Source organism: Macrotis lagotis, chromosome 5 (genome assembly GCF_037893015.1).
Source record: "Macrotis lagotis isolate mMagLag1 chromosome 5, bilby.v1.9.chrom.fasta, whole genome shotgun sequence".
Taxonomy (NCBI): domain Eukaryota; kingdom Metazoa; phylum Chordata; class Mammalia; order Peramelemorphia; family Peramelidae; genus Macrotis; species Macrotis lagotis.
The window spans coordinates 12,001,200-12,017,220 of record NC_133662.1 but is presented as its reverse complement, the minus strand read 5'-3'; the positions used below and the strand labels follow the sequence as shown (position 1 = coordinate 12,017,220).

The 16,021-nt window shown below is 34.4% G+C and overlaps 1 protein-coding gene across 3 annotated transcripts in view; it reads left to right on the top strand.

Annotated features, from left to right (window-relative positions):
* BTBD9 (BTB domain containing 9) overlaps positions 1–16,021 on the top strand; it is a 502,020-nt gene that overhangs the window by 238,769 nt on the left and 247,230 nt on the right. The window lies entirely within an intron of this gene.

Genomic DNA, 16,021 nt, shown 5'->3' with positions numbered 1-16,021 from the left:
TCTTCTCTCAACTGCTTTGACTACATACCAAAGTCTTGATATGTTGTCTTCTTGCTATTTCTGTTAATAACAATGTCTTGCTATATCTTTGGGTTTTTTTTTCTTTGATCGACCATTTCTTTACAAGTAAGTTAGTCTTTTTATTGGATGGTAGACAATAATGGATGTTTAATTTCTCTCCATTAATTTTTGAAATTTTTATTCCTTAGTACATGGTCAGTCTTTTCTATGGATTTCATTGGTCACTGAGAAATAAGTATTTTTCTATTCCCGTTTGATCATTGCTAGAGAGGCATTTCTTATTTTTCCAAAATTTTATTCACATATATAAATTATTTCATGTTTGTCTTTTGGTTATATTTTCCTTGGTCTCAGGGATAGGCTTGGATTCTTATATCATGATTTAAAAAAATCTCTGACCCTCCGTAAATTGTGTTTCTTTCCCTAATTTTCATTCTTTATATATCTCTAATTTTTAAATACAATTATGTACCTGTTGGAATTTGTTTCTTTAACCATTTTACTATTGTTTTGTTTTATTTATTATTTAATATTCTAATTTTAAGTTTTACCATTTTCTGTAAATTAATTTACATTATTTCCCCCTCTATAATCTCTTAATTTAAACTTTGTAACTCCATTTATACTATTTGATGCTAATCTTTTCTTATAGCTTCTCCATCACTTCCTTCAGTTTCCTGTATCACTCAAAATTATTTTCTTTTCATTCATTCGTTTTTAAATTTTTTTCCTCTTTTTTCTTCTCATCTCTCCTTGCCTAGATAAAAAGTATACTTTGGAGCCATCTTTCCCTTTTCCAAGAAATATTAATTTACTTTTTTATTGCTATTTATTTCCCCGTGTAGTTAATTTTTTAAAAAATGGTCTCTTGTGTGCTGCACACTTACATTTTCTTTCTCTGTTCTCTTCTTGTATTTCATACAAAGGATGACTTTTGTGAGATGAAGACTGATATTTACTATTTTAATTGTTGCCTTCTATTACCAACTTCATTTATTCATTTTTTGCCTTTATTTTTTGAGGGATGTTTTAAACTGAGACCTTTTTCTCCCTGTGACCTTTTAAAAATTTTTATATATGATTTTATTTTTGTACTATCTTCATATAATCTCCCTCTATCTAGAGAACTATTTCTTATAAAGAAGAATAAAGAAGAAAGATCAGTTTACCAAAATGAATTGACATTAGAAATCTGAAATATGTTACATATTGGTATATTTCCACTTTTCTGCAAAAAAGAGAAATGTGTTTGTATTGTATATCTTTTTTAGTTTAATAAGATTTTAATTCATGATGGATATTTGTCATTCAAGCCAGAAATCATGTATGAAGTCCCTCTTCAATGCCTGTATTGTGTTAAGGGAAAGAGGTATAAAACCAAAGACAGCCTTACCCTCAATACACTCACATTCTAAGGGGAGAGATAGTATGTAAACTACGTGCTCTCACCAGTCTGCAGGGTAAGTGGAAAGTAATTTCATTGGATAGGTAAATCTCATAAGACACTAGGAGAGGCTTCTTGCAGAAGGTGGGGTTTGTCAGAATTCAAGGAAACTAAGGAAGTAAGGTAAAGAGTATTCCTGACTTGAAGAACAACCAATTAAAAATTCAGCCAAAAGATGTGAGGGACAGCAAGGACATGTCACTGGATCAGAAAATACATGAAGGGCAAGGCATAAAATCTAAAAAGTTTGGAAAGGAACTGGGTTATCAAAAAGTGATCACTGGGTCAAAAAACATGTGGAAGATAGTAAAGTGTAAAAAGACTAGAAAGGTAGGAAGCATCTGGGTTATGAATGATTTAAAGAGGATTTTATATTGGAGATGATATGGAGCAGCTGGAATTTATGGTCTTGTTTGAAAAACTCTTTGGTTGCATATTAGAGTTTACTTTAAAGGATAATCTTTCTCCCATATAATCAGAGGCAAAACCCTGCTGCTGACCTTAAATTAATTTCTTAAAGGTATATTAGCAAGAGTCACATGACCAAGTGTTAGAAAATTAGGTTTTTGTGGTACAATAAATTTTTGTAATATATAGGGTCAATGCTCATAAGAAGTCTTTCCAAAGAAGTTGCCAGAGATTGTATGCAAACACATGCATACATACATACAAATACATATACATGCATGTGAGTGGGTAGGTATACAAGTAGGAACTTTGTCCATTGACTATAATTGATATTCTTCCAAGACCTGTTGTTTACGTTTTTTGCCTCTTGGACTGTCTATGAAGGACAAAATACTCTCAATTGATAATAAAGCTGCCACTTCTTGTTTCACAGCTATGTCTCACCATGTAAATATCTTCCTTATTTTTTTCTTATAGTCTTCATTTGATTCTTCTGCCCATTTTACATAGAGTATTACCTCTTAAATTTCCCATTCTACAAGTCCATCCTGATATCATTCTTCCTCAATTGATATTCTTAGAGGAACTTAGTTCATTATAGGGTCAGGTGCTGTCTAGAAAGGATATTTTTAGCTGAATAAATGGTACTAACAGTGATATGTGTCTCATTTGTGTTGCTGGGAGAACTTATTTAGGAATTTTTATGTTTTATCACTGACTGGAAGATTTGATCCCATATTAGATCTCCAATTATCTTTTGGACTTCTAGATAAGGGTATCTTAGAGATAGTTTAAACTTAATATGTTAAAAAAAAAAACAGGCACATTATTTGCCAAGCCCTCCCCTGAATTTCCCTCATTCTTATCTATTTAGTATTGTTCAGAGCACCACCTTATTCCCAGTTCCTCAGGCTTGCTTCAATAGGTGTGTCTTTGATTTTTCACACTCTCTTTGTAAGTGACTGTTGAGGGTCACAGGAAGCTCATTGCATGACTAGGAATGATTTAAAGGTCCTCTTGCCCACTTACATCAATGGCCTGCTCACCTGGGTCAGCTCTCTGGTTCTTCTCTTCTGATCCTTATGTTTTGGCAATTCCTGGAGCATTGCATGTAAACACTAATTAAGCCAGTGATAGCAATATTGTGTGGGAGTACTAACTTGGCTGAGGAAGTAAACTTTTAAAAACACTTGCTGACCACAAGCTGAGGCATTGTTTGATTGGCTAATTGGAGAACACCCAGGGAATTGGAAGTAAACCAGGGACTTAGGAGATATTTAAGCTCTCGGATTCTGTTAAATAAATGGAGGACTTGCCATCTGTGTCTTCACATCTTCAACTTTAGCCTGAGAACTTGACTACAGCTGAACTGAGTCAAATAATAGGTTATGAGTAAAATATAAGTTAGGCAGCCGGCACACACTATATGGTGTCTAAAATGGGTCTTGAAGACAGGAAACAAGCTGATTTTGGGGCCATCTGATCAGAGTCCAGGAAAAGTACCAAGTAGAACCACACATCAAAGGACCAAAACTTTGGGCTGTCATACAAGCAAGGAAAAAGCTTCCACGCCACATCCCAGAGCAAAAGAGTTCAGAGAAGTAACAAATTAGTTGTTTTCATGAGGCAGAAATTGGGGGTAAAAGGATAATGGTCTCGGTAACCCTTAAAAAGATTAAAAAATTTTTGAATGTAGTAGAAAAAGTATCCCCTTGGTTATGTGAAGGAGGGAGCCTGAATCCAAACATATGGAAAACCTTTGGGTGGAACTCTTTTACTCTGGTACTCTTTCAAATGCTCTTTCTCATTCTTTGCTACCCCCCCCCACCCCACCCCACCCTCTGCAGAGGGAGAGGGGAGGGAGAATGGAAATCTTCCTCTTTAGAACTTAGAAACTCAAACCTATGGAATGCATGCTTCACTGCAGGAATGGTAAAAACCCTCCAATTAGAAATCAAGGGACCCCCATGCCTTCTTCCTGGTTTGGGTAGGAGTGGGGTTGGGCAATGACCATGTTTTTCTTAGGCTATTGATTGGGAAGCTTCATGGTCAATTAGTTAAGAAAAAGGGGAAGAAGACTTTTTCTGGGACTGAGAAATTCAGATTTCCAGTATTTTCTTGCATGAGTTTGTCATCTTAACATACAGTGAAGTCCTACTATCTTTTTACCTATGTTACTTCCTCTGAATAACTTCCCTAAGGAAGTCATACGTCCCTCCAACCAAGTTTCATTGATGTCTACTTTATCAATCTGTTTTCTTGTCTTACATTTTCTATTAGATTCTGCTTGTGAGTCATATTTTGGACATTTCTGTATAGAAATATATTTGAGGGAATGGATTTTATCACTGACTTTGTTCTTAAATCAATTCCTAAATGTTTCAACTGCTCTATTTTTCCCCAGCATTACTGTTTCTGTAGTATATAGCTTCCTGGATATACATAGGTGGTTTTAGTCCTTCTTTTTCAATTTTTAAAAACCTTTTGATAAGATTTGCAGGAGCTAAATGAATTCTTATGGTCTTTGCTAGGTACACTCCATCTCTGGACAGCAACCTGTCATTCTTGGTGTTGTTAACCACATTATAAAAACCTAAATCCATTTTCAACCATCACCTTAATTTGTACTTTCCTTTTCTGTATTACTTCCCTTGGAGGTGATGAAAACCTCTGCCTTAGGGGGCCCTTCTGGCAGTCTCAAGCAACATGAAGCAACATAGAGCAGAAAGAAGCCTGGACTTGATAGGGTAAAGTTCCTTCTCTAATACTTTCTAACTTTGTGCCCCTTGGCTTGTTCTGTAATCCTTCTGCATTAGCTTTATCAACTGTAAAAGGGAAATAATGATGGCAACTATGTCAAGAAAGTTGTTATCTGGACCAGATGCGATAATGTAATAATTTCCTTTGCAAACTTCAAAATTATATCAACTGTTATGAACCACTGAAGTGGGTAGAGTATCCATTTTGACAAGTCTTTTGTCTTTTATATGTTGGATTCCTGCCTAAGGAAGACAGCCAACATCCCTCTTATTTTCAGATCAACAAATAACTGTCTTATTACCTCTCAGCATAGTCTTGATTCAGTCTCTTCTTCCTTTGACCCTTCCTGGATGATCTCTTGTCTCCTGACACCTGCAGTTCTGTATTTTTCATTAGGGGAATTTTAGTCCTATTCCCTGATAAAGATGTTTCACTGTACTTGTTTGTGTTATTTGTGTTTATTTATGTAAAATGTATTTATTGGCAGCTTGCTGGCATAGTGGAAAAAGCTCTGGGCCTGAAATCAGGAAGATTCATCTTCCTGAGATCCAATTTGACCACAGACTCTTTACTTAATAGCTTGTATGACCCTGGGTAAGTCACTTAATCCTGTTTCCTTCAGTTTCCTCATCTGTAAAATGATGTAGAGAAGGAAATAGCAAACTTCTTCAATATCTCCAATATCTTTGCCAAAAAATAACTCTATTGGGATCATGAGGCAACAGACATACCTGAAAGAAATGAACAGCAACAAAATATGTTTGTTTTTATCTGAATCTTCTCCATAGTTCCTAGTTTAAGGACTGCATTTTTCTGTATCTGAGATTTATTTGTTCTTGGGACAGTTTGTCACATTGTTGACTCATCTGAGTCTTCTGTCTTTTATGCTTACACATTTAAATGTTAATTCATTTTGAATCACATTTGTTCTGTGTTCTATATGAGAATAGTTCTAGACAGAGAAGACATAGTGCAAGTTAAGTAGTTCTGATTTCTTTATGCTATCTTACTATAGCACCTACTTAAACTATGAATGTATTTCTTGATTTCTTGTTTGTTTTAATTTTGTTACAAGCATAATTTTTAAAAAAACACTTTTTCCATTATCTTTTTGCATTTTTTTCTAAATGTTCTCTGGGCTTTATCTCCTGACACTACTTTTTCAAATTTATGTCATGATTTTTCTTTTGGGTCCTGATTAAGTTGTATCTTTTTTTTATATTTTGTTCCTGTTCTTAGAAAATTTGAGCATATTAGATGATTCTCTGTATAAACATGCTGATTTCTTTAGATATTTCTTCTTTTTCTTATTTATCAACATCATTTGTGTTTGCATATCAGAATTTCATTTTCAGTGACAACCTTTCCCTTTTGAATTGTTTTCCAATACAAAGGTCTTAGATGACCTGCAGATTGTTTCAACTCTAAATCTATGATGCATTCTTACCCCTGACCAGTCCACTAGAAGGCAGCAAAGGTGGGTTTCAAAATCCAGGTATCTCTTATCTCTTAATTCTAGGAAGTTTTATGTTGCAACATGCTACATCTATTTTATTCCTTTATTGTAACCTAAATATAGCAAATAAGCAACTGCATATCTTTGTGGATAGAATTCTGAACCTGGAGTTTGGAAGACCTCAGTTCACTGCTAATTACTAGTGGTGTGACCCCTAACCTAAAGCAAGTCAATAAACCTTGTTTGCCTCAGTTCCTTATCTGTCAAATGAGCTAGAGAAAGAAAGGGCAAACTACTCTGTTGTCTTTGCAAAAAAAAAAACCCCAAATGGGGTCACAGTTAAATGTGACTGAACAATAAACAAAACATAGCAAAAGATAGAAAATCCATGAAGTTGCCAGATAATCTAAACTAGATCAAATCAATACTATAAATATTCTTTCTATTCTGTGCTTAATCCTTTTTACCTTCTCTAATTATGCTTTAAATTTGTTCTCTTACTGTCCTCCTTTCATTTTCCACTTCTTTTAAAACTTGTAGCCTGAATTGTCTTACTTATTCCCAGTTTTTCATTGCCTTAATGGTACCCATTGGCATCTCCAAGCCTGATGAATTTGGCACCTAATTCCAACCTTGGTTTTCTTTTTTTTAAAATACATTAACATGTTTTATTAATACTTTTAACAAGATAATATTACTGGTCAAGAGATGAACAAACATTTCTCAAAACTTTTGCAGACTATTAACTCTCTGAAATATAGCACCAAATAGATCAAATTAACTGCCATCTCACCACAAGTCCAGCAAATAGACCAAGATAAAAACCGATAAGCCTAATCATTGCAAATGTGGTTATGGAGAGAGAGGTACACTGATGCAGTTGGTAGAGTTTTAAACTGATCCAGCCTTTCTGGAAGGCAATTTGTAAGTATATTTTAGGAAAAAATAACCAAACTGTTCACACCCTTTGACACAAAAATTCCATTTATACCATGGAGATCAGTTATAAAACAAGAACAGCCCCATATACAATAAAATATATCAACTCTTTTGGAGGTAAAAAGTAACTAAAATAATTTAGTGGGAAGTGAATAAACAAGTTATAAATATATAGAAAAAAAGACATAAAAATGGATAGAAAGTAAAGTATGCAGAAATAAGAAAATGGAAATCATAACAATTACAACAGTGTAAATAGGAAGAACAAAAACTAAGCTCTTGAAAGAGAGTCCTATGAAATTGTGATGATGAAGCCCACCCCCAAATAAGGTATAAGAAGGCATCCTGCCCCTTTTTTGTATGACTAGAGTACCATATATGGGTAGCATTGTATGTAATGTACTACTTTTTGATGTATTGATGATTGACTTTCCCAATTTCTTTTACTTTTTGTTATAGGGGAGGACATTGGAAGTAACAGGGATAGTGGGGCAATTAAGGTAGTAGAGCACTGGCCCTGGAGTCACAGGACCTGATTTCAAATGTGGCCTCAGACACTTAATAATTGCCTAGCAGTGGACCTTGGCCAAGTCACTTAACCCCATTGCCTTATAGCAGAACATTGGGGAATATAGTTAAGGCTTAAAAGTAAATTATATCAGTGAGTAAAATTATAAATTGTTGGCAGTTCTCAATACCACCATTTTAATAACTGTCCTCGCTGCTTGCAAGCAAGATGTAAAAAGCAAAACAAAACAGAACAGTCATTATTAAATGGGATATAATCCATTCTCCATCTATAATCTGCCGTTTATCTATTAGAAGGAAAAAAGTTATGCATTATTGGTCTTTGTAATCAAGATTGGTCAATAATTGATTGAATTCTAATGGTGAATTATTTTTGTTCCACTTATTTTCATCTCTAGGCTTCCTTTTCCATGAAGTACCATATTCTCCAGAATTTTCTTTCCTTCCTCTTCTCTTCTACTATTTTTTCCCAAATCAAAACTTCCACCCCTTCAGGTATCTGGTTATCTCATAAAAAGGTTTCAGGTTTACTAATACTGAGTGATCAAAGGGATAGTAATGAACTTTTTATATTTTAATAAAATAGTTGCTATTTATATGGGGTCTTTGGTTTAACAAAGCTTTCACTGTCAGGTAGGTATTTAAAACATCATAATCCTCATTTATAGATGAGGAAAGTTAGACTCAGAGCGCCTATGGCAATTGTAAATTTCAAAGTAACGCTTAGTCTTTTGTCTTTGAACCAAGACAATTTTGAGATCAAATGAATATCTAACTGACCAACTCTATGAGAGATATTTTTTTGAATACCCTTTGTCTACACCAGGGGTCCTTTCTCCTTATCCTTCATTCTAAGGAGCAGAAGAACAGTGTAAGCATGTTGGCACCAGAATTTGGAAAAGTTGTTTAACCTTAGAATATATCTTTTATAGTCATGACTCTTTAGTCTTTACCTTTTGCAACTAGGCCTTGGCCAAAATGTTCTCAACTTTATCCTATTATTGTTTTCTTGCTTCTACTTGTAACTTCTTATGTTATTACAAGTATCTTCCACCTAGGCCAGAAACAGTTCAAGTCCATGAAGATGTGTACTTGCACATCTGGTTGTATCTTAGGGTAATTCTATGTAATAGTATTTTTCCTTCTAATTAGTAGTCATGATTTTATATTTACTCTGCCTAAACCGTATATGGAACAGAAAACCTACTCTTCACATAAAAACATGATATAGTAGCATCGATATACTAGATATGAAATTATTTATATATTTCATAAATTCATAAATTATATATTTAATAATACTTCTGAAGATGTTTTTCTTTTCCTAGGAATTAATAATAAACCCAGGAGAACAGATTATATTTTTACTAATACAATTCATTGACTAGAAGCAAAAATTAATCGTACTGAAAAAGGAGTGAACTGAACTAAAGTGTTACTTTTGATACATGAATTTCTATACCTTCCTTTTTAGATTGTTGTGAATTAGTTCTCTATCACTACAAAAGGGTGGGCAGTGATTTACTAGCAACTCAGTCTGACAGGGACAGAATTCAAAACATAACTCCTTAGAATCATGCTTTTGTCTCTCTTATTTTTAAAACATCTCAACCTTTCTATGTTAACAATGTATGGTGTTGACAGTAGCTTCATCATTTATCTTTCATACTTGTCATGCCTAGATTTTTGTAATGCCTTTCTTTTGAAAAACTCAGACACCATATTTAACTAATCTTTACTACATCCTTTAGAGAGAGAGATTAGAGTGAGATTGAATCACTGAGTCAATTTTTCTAGCTTTCTAGAGAATTGATACTAAAATAGTTGTGCTTTCTTTGTGTGTTGAATGAATGAATGTAAAAAGCAACTAGAAGAAAATGTAAGATATATATAATTAATGTGCTAATCTGTACTTGAATAGTATTTAAAGCTTAAGGAGAGGAGACACTGAGGGAAAACAAAAATTGAGAGGCAGTTTCCTTTAGTGAATAGATTCTGAACTTCAAGTTATGAACATGCCAGTTCAAATTCCGACTCAAACCCTAGCTGTATGATTCTGACTCAATTATGTATGACTCAGTTGTATGACTAAGTAAATGTCTTTCAAGTCTTGGTTTTCTTTTCTGTAAAGTAGAATATAATGATAACTCCAGTCTGATAGAGGATTGTTGTGGGGTCCAAAAGGAGATAACATATGTAAGCTGTTTCTCAAACCTTATTTTGCTACGTAAAATTTAGCCGCTATTAATTTGGCCCTTGTTATGTTTGAGTTGAGCTGGAATGTAAGATCCTTGAGAATAAGAGTTATATTTATATCTCCAACCTGTTCAGCAAAGTTCCTAATACATAGTTGGCTTATAATCAAGTCAGTAGTTACTTATCACCTGATATGTGCCCAGACATCTTGTGAATCACTGAGTATACAAAGAAATGGGACCATCTCACTTGCCAGCCAATAGCTTACATTGTAGTGGGACAGAAATGATGTTAACAACTAGGGAAATGAGAGAGAGACTGATACAGTCCATCCTTAGAGGGGAGAGCATTAGCAGCTGGGGGTCCTGGGCAAATCCTCCTTGATTGGGCTAGCACCCTTGAAAAAAGCCCCAGATGTAAGAATGGAAATACAGAAAAGGGTCGAGTCATTGAGGACTTCAAAGTGCCAAAACAGAGAATTTATATTTGATCCTGGAGCTTAACAGGAAGCCAAGAGAGCTTAATGAGCAGGGGAAATCATAGAGCAGATTTGTGCTTTAGAATAATCACCTTGAGGATAGATTAAGTGATGAAACATTTAAGTCAGGGATCTCAGTTACAAAGATGACTGCACAAGTTCAGGAGAGAGGTAATGTGGTCCTGAGATTTCTTATGGGAGGTATTGTGAAGGTAGAAGTGATGGTATGTACTCTTAAATGCCATATTGGTTTTGAAGGTCATGCTCTTTAGAAGAAAAAAGACTTGTACAAAGAATATCATTCATTGGGGGAGGTAGGGTTGCCCCTTTGGCATACATATTGGAGAGTACCTGGAGCCAGGTTCTAAATCACTCTCCAAGCACCACCCTTGTACCACCCACCATGGCAATGCATTTAAGCAAGGTCCTCCAGAGCAGAAGTCTCCCTTTCTCTCTTTTCTGCTTTGCATTTTCCCCAGCAGGATGACCACTTTTTCTCAGCTAAAATCATGTGCTCCAGTCTATGCTGCTAGAGCCAATATGACCCCAGTTCCATGTAACTGGATTTATTTTGATCTAAGCTTTTCTTTTCTCCTCTATGGGCTTCCTGCCATTTCCTTCTCCCTTCTTTCCTCCAAGTCCTTTCCATGAACTGCTTGTGCTTTGCGGGCCTGTGATATACATTACAGGTCTGTGAATGAAGATTTGAGGTTGTTTTTTTTTTAACAACTCTGGGACTGGTCATGAGTTATTCATTTCCAAGGACCCTGAGAACCCTGATCTTTCTCTGGTGTTACCACCCAATTTCTGCATCATTTTTGGGGGGGGGGTGTTAATGAAAGTTCATCAAGAACAATCAAGAATGACACTTAAGTTGTGACAGGGAGGATGAGGATATCCTCAGCAGTAATGGAGAATTTTGGAATAGACAAAGGTTTTGTAGAAAATATGATGAATGTGTATGGGTAAGATTTGTTTTTAATTCAAATTTATTTTTTCACTTTTTTCTTATATGTCCCCCTTTACCTCCCCCCAGATATAGTCTCTTTTAAAGACAAATGCATGTATGTATTTGTGTTTATGTATATACACATATATATGTAAAATTATATATATATTAATATATTAATTCTTTTTCTGGATGCAGATAGTGTCTTTCTTTATATATCCTTTATAGTTAATTTGTGTATTTATAATAGTCAAAATAACATTTATGCAGTCATTTTTAAAACTATTGCTTGTACTGTATACAATGTTCTCTTGTTTCTGCTCATTTCACTCTTCATATTTTATTCAAAATTAATTATTCATTATTATTGAATTCCATTTTGAACATGTTAACTTTGAGTTTTCTACAATACATCTAATTCAAGATGTTTAAAATGTCAGTTGATAATATAGGACTGGAATTTAGGAAAGAGACTAGGTCTTAGAATAATAAACCTGGTATTCATCTGCTTAGTAATAAGTAAATCCATGGGAACTGGAGAAACCACTAAGCAAGATATTATAAAGAAGGAGAGTTGATTGAGAGAGAGAGAGAGAGAGAGAGAGAGAGAGAGAGAGAGAGAGAGAGAGTGAGTGTGTGTGTGTGTGTGTGTGTGTGTGTATGAAAGCATATTGGTAATCTGATGAACCCTATAGATCCCTTTTAGAAAATTTTTATCCATGGAATCAATACATAAGATCATGAGGAAAACCAATTATACTAAAATATTGTTTAAAAAAAATTCGCAGACTTCCCATTAAGTAACCCCAGGTATAGAGGAAGATGAGGGCCAAAACAGAATCTTGGGGTACATCCATTGCTAGCAGGCATGACAAGAATAAAGAACCACAAAGAAGATTAAGTAGTGATCAAGATAAATAGGAGGAGAACCAAGACAGGACAATGTTATAAAAACCTAATCAGGAGAGAGTATCCAGAAGGAGAATGTAAATAACAGTGTCAAATGTTGCAGAGTCCAAGAGGGATAAGAATTGAGAAAAGGCTATTAGATTTGGCAGGGAAGAAATCATTGGTGACTTTGTGGAGTGCAGCTTCAGTTGAATATTTGGATTGGAAGTCAGATTGTAGAGGGTGTAAAGGAAAGGAGAAGAAAAGAGAAGAAATGAAGTCATCTGGAGTAGACCTCTTTTTCAAAGAATTTTCTGCACAGGGTAGGAGAAATATAAGACAATAACCAGTGGGAATGTAAGGTAAGTGAGAGTATTTTAAAAATGTGTGAGATATGTATTTCTATATAACAAAGACTCAGTAGATATAGATTGAAATAAGAGAAGGAATTGATGATCTGCTAGAAAAATTGGAAGAGAATAGGATCAAGGATTCATTGTAAGATAGAAAGCCACTCTATTTGTCTAGTATTTTACTTCTATCTTTTCCAAGAAGAATAATTTGTTCTATATATTCTCAGGGGATCCTGAGGCTGCATTTTCAGGGTACTGAGTGCCATATTCTTCAAAGATTACTTACAAACTTTCAATGAACCCTAAGCTATTTGTTTTAAGGCAAAATCTGATCATTGTCATCTTAGTGTGAGTTTTGCGAACTCTTGATTCTGTTTTTGGTTTAGATGACAAAAATATAGATTTTCTCCTCATTGTAAATCCAGTAAACTTCTATTGGCTCTAAACCCTGTGATCTTACTGGAATGCTTCACGATCAGAATAAACTGAACTACTTTGGCTTCTGATGCCTGCCCATGTGATTCAGTTGCACATCTCAAGACTGCTCTAGGGGGTTGAATGTACTACTTTAATCTAGACTCAGTGCCATATATTTGTTGTTCATCTGTGTTTCTGTTCCTTTTCCACAGTTCAAGGCCACAACTGACCTCATTCAATGAATAGGCAAATGCTCCCTGTCCTAAATCAGTCATATATCAGTGCCATGTATAGTTTCAGGTGCCTTCCTAAATTCACACTGAATCCACAGTTTTACCTGCTACCATAAGCCTTGGCATTCAGAGTATCTCAAAGCTACTCTTTTTATGTCTTGTATGTATCTAGCTATTTGTATATTTTCTCTATCACTGAAATATAAGCACCTGCAGAACAAGGTTTCTTTTTATCTTTCTTTTATCCAGTGATTAACAAATGGTAAAAACTAAAGGGCAGAAACTGTTTTTGTCTTTCTTTGTATCTCCAATACTGAGCACTTGAAAGAGGTTTATTAGTAACATTATTTGGGTAACAGGATGATATTCAATCATATGCAAATCAAGATTCAGCTTATACTATATTATTTGCAGGAACATCAAGGACCTTAGCAAATATTTTAACAAAATAAAAAATTTACTACATGTTTACAAAATTCCTTTGACTATCAACCTAGTAACTATATTAAAAAGTGAAATGAGGTTAGGACGGTCTAAAATGTTCTTTAAATGAACCTGATAATCAATTCATTCTCTCTTTTTTTTTAATCAATGCATTCTTTAAAATGTGTGAGATACATACCATCTGTTTCGCAATCTGTTTTAGAATTTTGCTGAAGATCAATATTAGGCAATAGTTTCCAGAATCTAGTCTCATCTCCTTGAAAATCATTACATCATTTAAAAAAATTTAATCCAATGCATATTTGTTCAGTGTCTACTTTATTAAGTATACTATGGTTATAAAGATTAATCAAAAGGTTTCTCTCCTCAGTGAACTTATAACCTAAGTAGAATTCTCAATGCTATTCTAATAATGGGATAGAAATTACTTAAGAAATTATGTAAGGGAGTGGGAAGAAAGTAGATGAGAGACGACAGCAGGGATATCAGAATACCTCAAAATAGGAAGTGAACTGGTATAGAAGGAAGGGAAAAATTTTACAAGGCAAATATGTGAGAGCAAACATTCTATAAATCACACACAAAGCATGCAAAGACACAAGGATAAGAAAGTACAGGATACTAGGCAATTGTGAATAGTTTAACAAGAAGGTAGAGTGGACAAAGGAACATAATGTGCCTTAATGCTGGAAAAGTAAATTGGAGGCAGACTGTAGACAGTATTAAATTCCAGATTAAATGGCTTGTCTTTACTCTTTGGGCATTTCTGTTCTACACAAATTTCAAAAACTGCTGACAGTGGTTTTGAATTCATATTTGCCAATCTTTTCATCAAGTACTTTGGAATGTAGTTCGTTTTGCCCTAAGAACATAAATTCATTTAAAATGGATAGGAATTCTCTTTTTTGACTCTCATTTACACTGAGCTTAAATTTCCTGTTAACTATGCTTATTTTATCTATGCTTATTCATGTACCATAACTTGTTTAGCCATTCCCCAATTTATGGGCATCCCTCAATTTCCAGTTCTTTGCCACTACAAAAAAAAGCAGCTATGAATATTTTAGAATATATGGGACTTTTCCTATCTTTTTTGATTTCTTCTGGTTATAGCCTAGAATTGGAATTGCTGGGTCAAAGGGAATGGACAATTTTTATTGCTCTTTGGGCATAGGTTCCATATAGCTCTCCAGAATGGTTGGACTCCCAGCAATGCATCAATGTCCCAATCCTCCTACAACCTCTCCAACATTTATCATTTCCCCTTTTTCTCATCTTGGCCAATCTTTATAGGTGTGAGATGATACCTCTTAGTTGTTTTGACTTGCATTTCTCTAATCAATAATGATTTGGAGCATTTTTTCATATGATTATATATAGCTTTAATTTCTTCTGTCTGTTCATATCCTTTGACATTTATCAATTGGGGAATGACGTGTAACTTTATAAATTTGATGCAATTCTTTATATATTTTAGAAACAAGACCTTTATCAGAATTCCTGGTTGTGAAGATTATTTCCCAGCTTTCCTTCTAATTTTGGTAGCATTGATTTTATTAGTACAAAAACTTTTTAATTTAATAGAGTCAAAATCATTCATTTTGCAGTTTATAATGTACTCTAATTCTTTTTTGGTCATAAATTTATCCCCTTTCCATAGATCTGATAGATAGTATATATCTTGGTCTATTAATTTATTTATGATATTGCCCATTATGTCTAAATTCTGTGCCCATTTTAACTTTATTTTGTTATAGGGTATGAGATGTGGGTCTACTTTTAGTTTTTGCCATGCTATTTTCCAGTTTTCCCAACAATTTTTGTCAAATAGTAAGTTCTTATCCTAAAAGCTGATGTCTTTGGGTTTGTCAGACAATAGATTGCTGTAGTCATTTACTGCCTTTCTTTTGAACCTATCCCAATCCGCTGATCCATTACTGTATTTCTTAACCAGTACCAGGCAGTTTGGATGACTGCCTCTTTATAGTATTGTTTTAGATCTGTAGGGTTAGGCTACTTTCCCTTACATTTTTTTTTTTCATCAATTCCCTCGCTATTCTTGACCTTTTGTTGTTCTGGATGAATTTTGTTGCTTTTTTTTTTTCAGCTCAGTAAAATAGTTATTTGGTAGTGTAATTAGTATAAGAAATTTATTTTGGGTAGAATTGCCATTTTTATTATATTAGCTTAACCTAACCATGAGCAATTGACATTTTACCACTTATTTATGTCTGACTTTATTTGGGTGAAAAGTTCTTTATATAATTGTATTCATCCAGTTTCTGGGTTTGTCTTGGGAGGTATACACCTGAGTTAGAAAGGACCTGCAGTATAATCAGGGCCTTACTAGAACAAACCAGCTCCAGCCATCCAGGAACGGACCATGGGACTCCTGGATTCATGGCAGCAGTTTCCAGGTGGTTTCCAGACCTTTCAGCCCAGGGATTGCTATGGACAACTTGGAAGGTCAACAGGAAAACCCTGTCACACAAGAATGAGAGCGGAGC